Source organism: Aethalodelphis obliquidens, unplaced genomic scaffold (assembly GCF_003676395.1).
Source record: "Aethalodelphis obliquidens isolate GAN/ISIS:26980383/991018 unplaced genomic scaffold, ASM367639v1 scaffold22, whole genome shotgun sequence".
Lineage (NCBI taxonomy): Eukaryota > Metazoa > Chordata > Mammalia > Artiodactyla > Delphinidae > Aethalodelphis > Aethalodelphis obliquidens.
The window spans coordinates 13,315,813-13,322,727 of record NW_020837966.1 but is presented as its reverse complement, the minus strand read 5'-3'; the positions used below and the strand labels follow the sequence as shown (position 1 = coordinate 13,322,727).

The following is a 6,915-nucleotide window of genomic DNA, read 5'->3' as shown; positions in this document are numbered from 1 at the left end:
AATCTCATCAGTAAAAATTATAGTCAGAGCATTCAGCAACTGTTTGCTGAATACCTATTCTGAGCCAGGTCCCTCCTAAGCCTCTCTTATTTTTCCAGTTATGTGTTCTGTGCGCTGCATTCTGGATAAGTGCCTTCTGTCTTCCAGTCCATTTATTCTCTTTATATGTGAGCTCCTGCCCAATCTATATATTATTTTAAATTTCAGTTATTGTATTTTTAATTTATGCAAGTTCAATTTGGTTCTTTTGCAAATCTGCAGTAACACTTTTTAGAATTTCCTGTACCCTTCATTCATTTTCAAACTTATCTCATTTCCTTAAACAAAGGAGCATGGTTTTCTTTTAATACTCGGTGTCTGATAATTGCAGTATCTGAAGTACTTAGGTGTCTGTTATTTCTGCTGGTTCTCATTCATGGTATATTTTTCTTTATATAGTTGGTGTCTTTGTGTGGCTCACTGCCCTTAAACAATTATTTGTGTGTGCGTGGGGGGGGACTTCCTGATGACCAGAGAACTATTTTAAGTTAAAACCATGGCATATATGTTTTTGATCACTTAGGTGTTGCAAAATTGGGACTGTAGACCCTCAAGAGAGCTTATCCATGGTTTACACCCTCTCAAGGACAATTCTCTTTGTTTTCTCCTTCCTTTCTTTTCTCCTGCTCTGCTTAGCACCAAGGTACTTCTCCCAAAAAACTACTGGGGTGGAAGGAATAGGGTGGAAATACTGATGGTTGATCCTTTCTGTGATGCTGTAGCCCTTTAAAATCTCAGCTTAATGCATAAATGCGAGATGGTTTACCAGACGCACAACACTGAATGGGCCCCATGCTTTAACTTTTGTTTCCCTCGTGCCACAAGGCCTTCAAAAACACAGCTCCATTTCTTCCAGATTGGCAAATGCCTTCAGAGGTAAAGCAATCCATAAATTTTCCATTTACCTTTCTAATTTTAATACTTACTTGGTATTTCCTTTCTATTTTGTCAGCTCTTTGATGCTGTTACAGGGTTACAAATGTTTAATTCAGCAGTTTTAGCTGTTTCAGTGGGAGAGCTAGTCCAAATAACCTGGTCTGTCATTGTCACCTCATCAGGCTTTTAAAGAATCGTCTTTAAACATCTTTAATAACTTTTTTCCTTTTATAATCAGGAAAAAAACCCTAAGAAATTCAGGAATTTTTCTTTCCTTTTGTCTGACTTATGTTCTATTCTTTTCTGTTTTTTTTTTTTTTTAATTTTGAGTTTATTTCTAACTCTCTGGGTTTCTTTTTTTTTTTTTTTTTTTTTTCCCAATGGTACCATCAATTTCAGAGTGCTAAGGGAAATGGAGTGAGCATATGGTAACTACTGCAATGAAATTTGGTCCTTTACTCATGTCTCTACCAGATGTGGGATTGCATACATAATCACCATTTCTTTATAAAGTCGACCAACTTGGCTAATTTCCTTAATTTATTTAGTATGTTTCCATAAAGAAAGTGATCTGAGCTGAATTAATCTGGTAGAAAAACCAGAGTTATCCATGAAGAGGTAAATTGTGGGGGGGGGGGGGGGTTGGCGGGGAGAGTATGAACCACCCACTTACTTAATATGAATGCAATTCCAGATTGCATGGATTTTGCAGGTCTTACAACAAACTTCCTTCACTTTAGGTTTTCATTAACCTTTAGCTGTTTTTTTTTTTTTTCATGCTTCATGAAACACACTTAGGACCTCTGTATCGCTATTATGGGAATGTGACGTAAGATGTGTCATCCTCTGTTTTTTCAGATCATGACTTCCCTCCCTATTATAAATGTCTTTTTTTCTTTCTTTTTTAAAAACATTCTCTGTGGTTCTATTTAGACTTCTCATGTTTATTTCTCATCTGACACATACTCAATTTACTTTTCTAAATGGAGATAATTTCACTTTCATTTTCTCATTATTTGAGTAATACATCCCTGTAAAAATGCAGAAAACCAAAGCTCTATTTTTTTTTTTTCCTGCAAAAAGCTTTATTGTTTCCATTTGGTCCACATCTTGGGACAGGGCTCCAGGGTGGTTAAAAAGCTGCCTAGTGGCTGCAGAGCGGGGCTCCTCAAAGCCTGCTGGGCTCCGGAGGCTCCTGGTGGTTCTGGAAGGTGAGCCTCTCAAAGGGATATTCGCCCAGCCCAGCCTGGGAGCCAGCCGGCCTGCGGAGGTTAGTCATGTGGTCGCCCATCTTCTTGATGAGTTTCACCTGCTTCTCCCGGAAGCGGCTCTCCCGGAAGTCACAGACGCGGGGGTATGCGGGGGCACAGCCGAGGGCAGGCGGGTCCTCAAGGGTCTTTTTCAGGTTCTTCTCCGCTAGCACGGCGGCTCCGACAGCGTCTTGGGTTTTACCCCACTCGTATTGGGGAGGTTTCTGCTCCTCCTGGAAGAGAGGGCGGCCGCCGCACTGGTTTTGCATTTTCAAAACGCTCGGCGCCCTCGTGCCTCTCCTCGGCCAATTCCCGGAAAAGCGGCCCACGCTCTCCAGAGCAACATCGTCGAAATAGAAGCTCAGAGCGAGGTAGGTGTAGGAGGCTTGCAGATGCATGTTGGCCAGGTGTTGGCCTCCACCTCGGTGGAGTAATTCTGAGGAATCCGGGAGCTCGTGGTTGATCGGTAATGAGGAGTTAAGCTCCAAAAAATGGTGTTGGCTGTTCCCTGTGACCGAGGATAGCGGAGTGGCTGATTCCAAAGGCTGTGACTGGAAAAAAGGTTGGAGTGTGGTGGGAGGCAGGAGCAAGGGGTGTCCCTGGGTCTGTTCTGTCCAAACGCTGTTGAAGCAAAAGACAGATCCGCGGGACCTCGGAGCACACTGTCCAAAGCCCTTCTTTAACAGCACTTTCCAGAGAGAATTTCACTGGCCCTTTATTAAGGGTTTTTGGTAAATATAATTACAAATTTCTCTTTTCCTCTCTCTATACACGTATCTAAAGTTGTGTGTATAATATGCGCATGTATTTATGTATATGAAGTATGTATGTGTACGTGCATACACACGTATGCATTTATAAAAATGCAATCATACTATATAACTATAAGAAGGTGTGAGCAAAACAAAACTGTTCTTTACTAATAATACACAGCCACGTCTATCTCTTTAAGAGGTGGCAACACTTCTTTCTGGATCAGATAACCTTTTGCTTAGCAAAATACATTCATAGGCTATTTGTCAACAAAACGGTGGTCTCTGTACAAGTCCTGAAGGTAGAAAATTGAAACAAAGAGAATTAAATTCCACTCATTAAAAAAAAAAAAAGAATGTGAGAGCTCTGAGGAGCCACTGTGGAAAGAGGCACAGGGGCTCTGGAGGAAAGAGAGCTAGCTAGCAAATTAGCTAGAGACAAACTAAGAGCCAGTGGCAGTTACAGAGGGATTTAAAAAAATGATGGCCGAAATCCAATCCTTAGTGAATGTCACTACAAAAATGTGAATGCCGCCTTCCCTGCCTCTGCCCCATCACTCTTTTCTAAACCATCTATAGAGGAGTTCATATACTATATTATCTTTTGTCTGAGGTACTTTGTGGAGTGAAGGCACTGGGATGGTATTCATCGTGGCCTCATACTGTCCAGAAAAGCACAAGAAGGGAGAGATTCAGAGTAGTGATGGAGAATTTAGCATGAGCTAGAAACTGGAACCAGAGTTTGTGAGAAGATATGTAAGCTGGGACTTGAATGTGGATCCCTGTTCTTAACCACTGGAGTCCTGAGCATGGTAGCCTCCATCCTTCCCACATACTAGCCTTTATTGCCCTTAGCTATAGTCCAGTACCAGTATTATTTACCAACTAGTATTGCATCCCTAGTCATTTAGGGGTTTCTTAATTCTATTTATTATTGTATCCTCACCTCATACCTGTTCTCGAATTGTTCAATACAGCTTTGATAGACTGTTAGCAAGTGCTAGCTCTCCCTTTTCATATCATATAGGGTAGGACCTTTTGAGTCATTCTTACCATCATTAAAACAATATTTGAGGACATGATTTGGTTGATGACAGGCACAAATGTTAGAACTTTTTAAAATTAGCTAAAGGGTCTGGTACATACTGAGCCCTAAAATTAGTAACTTCTTTTTTTTTTCCTACTCTGTATTCAAAAAAGCTATTACCAAGAGCAGGGCAATGAATGGGGCTGAAGAAACAGAGTTTGGTTAAAAAAGAAAATAATATGGAGCTATTAGAGCCTAGATTCCCTGTTCCACTCTGCCCAGACAGTAGACTACCCTTCCCTATGCACCCCTGACAAGAGACAATATATTTATTTTCTGGAGAAAGGACACTGTCATGCTTGCAAAGACTCAAAATATTCTCAGATAGCCTTCCCGGGGAAAATTCTGGAGGGTGTACTCCTATAAACAATTGGTTAGAAAACAAAACAAACAAACAAACATGGAATTCAGGAATGCGCACTCCAACACAGGAGACTTGCAAAGGAAAAGACCTAGAATAACAGTTGAGTAGCAGGCTGAGAAATGAAGGTCCGGAATGGAGCAAAGTGGGTGGAAAGCTCTGGGAGGGAGATCTTTAGGGAAGAAAGAAAATGGAACTGATGTGTTTGGGTAAATGGAAAATATTATTCACAGGTGTGTGGCAGAGATGTTGAACCATTTGAAAAATATGAACAAAGCTCACTTAGAAAACCAGGCAAAAACAGGTAAACAAACAAACCCAAGGCAATGATTGACTCCAAGGACTATGAAGGCTTGTCCAAAAACGAAGGCATATTCATAAAATACAGGTTGGCTCAGAAGCATCATAAAATGTGTAGGTAATGTCTAAAATGTGTAAGTTAAGAAAGAATAGTATAGGTCTATTATTTATAAATGTGGAAGTAAATATTAAGGAAAACATTTAGAAGAGTTGAGTGTTGGCTGTGGAGAGTTGGTCTGAAGTATGCAGAGAGGTTAGGCAGAGGAATGTTATTTTTCATTATGCCATTAAATTAAGTGTACTCTTTTGCATTTAAAACCATGCACTGAAACTGTTTTGGTAAACATTAATTTAAAAAGTCAGACAGTATATTTTTTTATACAGCATGGCCCATAAACACAACCCAGACTTCATTTGGTGTTCAACTGAGAACTTTTCAACATTGAGGGAAAATGGTCTGTTTTGGAATCACTGAGAGATAGTACAATGATATAATATCAAGTAGAGTAGACTTTGACCGATTTAAATGGTTTTTCGTGATAGTTTTTAAGCCAGGCAATTTTTCCTTACTTACTATGTAAGATTGGACCCTACACTAATAGAGACTAAGGTTGCCAGACTTAGCAAAAACGAGCAAGGAAGCAAACAAGCAAAAGAAAAAGCAAAACAAACTAGGATGGTCAGTTAAATTTGAATTTCAGATAAACAGTACATTTTAAAGTATATCTCAAATACTGCATGGGATATACTTACACTAAAATACTGTTCACTGTTTTTCTGAAACTCAAATGTATTGGGTGTCCTGTATTTTATGTGGCAACCCTATTAGATGCTCAAAAGAATTGTTGGGCCTCTTTTTTCTTTAGGACCCATTATGATCTGTCATCCAAGAATTATCAAAACCTGCTTGCAATCTGTCTCTATTTTCAAGCTCTATCAGCTTTTGGGATTAATGAGTTCCATAAGGTGACTAACCACCTGTAAGTCCAGAAGAATGAGTCCATCTGTGCTCCTCTGTCATAAATTTGTCTGTAACTTGACAATGGTCAAACTAATGACCTGGATGCAAAACCTTAAGGGCAAATCCAGGAACAAGTCATGGTAAACAGATCTGATGTGTGACATAGAATGACATATCTGAATAAGTTGGCATATACTTGGTAGAAGGTGGTGACCTTGTCTTAAGACTGTCAGACATAAAGTTGATCTTGTCCTTCCTTTGAACTCAGGCTCAACATCTTAATAGTCATGGCTGTTACCAATCAAGCTGTTATCCCAAGTCAGTCCATTTTTTTGGTTAGAATTTTTCCTTGGGACCTCTTTCACCTTTAATATAATTGCAGAGTAATTCATTCTTCTTCATTGGCAATTAGCTGGTCAGGGTTGGTATGCCCAGTTTTCAAATCCTTTCCAGAATTCAACTCTTCAAACAGCCTGGAGAAATCAAAGAAGCCATAAAGTGGTCAATTGCATGCCTCTGCTTTTCAATTATTTCCAGCATGGTAAAGAGTCTATCTGTAATGGACTTAGGAGTATTAAATCCTTAACTTTAAAATGTGGTGTTTTTCTGGTTATCAAAGAACTTTTTCTGAAATGAAATGTATCCTGCTATAATTACTTCCCTAGCTTATGCTGCTCTTTTTCCCCCCTCCTTCCTCTCCTTTATAAAAGGCAGAATAATTTTTCTCCTCATAATTCCAATCTCTTTGATTTTCCATATGTAGCCAAAATGTCAGTTAGCCTCTCTGTTAGAAGATTATTGGCTTCTAAAAGTTTTGTAACTTCAGCAATTTTATTCCTTTCATATTTTTCAATTTAATCAGTATCAGTCATTTTATTCATCTTCTGATAATTCACCCCAAACTGTAAGATCTAAAATGGCTTGTGTGGGCTTCCCTGGTGGCACAGTGGTTACAAATCCACCTGCCAGGGTTTCCCTGGTGGCGCAGTGGTTGAGAATCTGCCTGCTAATGCAGGAGACATGGGTTTGATCCCTGGTCTGGGAAGATCTCACATGCTGCGGAGCTACTGAGCCCGTGCACCGCGACTACTGAAGCCCGCATGCCTAGAGCCCGTGCTCCGCAACAAGAGAAGCCACTGCAATGAGGAGTCTGCGCACCGCAATGAAGAGTAGCCTCCACTCGCCACAACTAGAGAAAGACCACGGGCAGCAATGAAGACCCAACAGGGGCAAAAATAAATTAATTAATTAAAAAAAAAAAGCTACAGAGAGTATTTACATAGATTTCA

General features: G+C 39.9%; 1 pseudogene; it reads right to left on the bottom strand.

The window, feature by feature from the left end:
* Window positions 1–1,586: 1,586 nt before the first annotated feature.
* LOC113628147 (ferritin light chain pseudogene) lies at window positions 1,587–3,567 on the bottom strand (annotated as a pseudogene).
* Window positions 3,568–6,915: the final 3,348 nt, after the last annotated feature.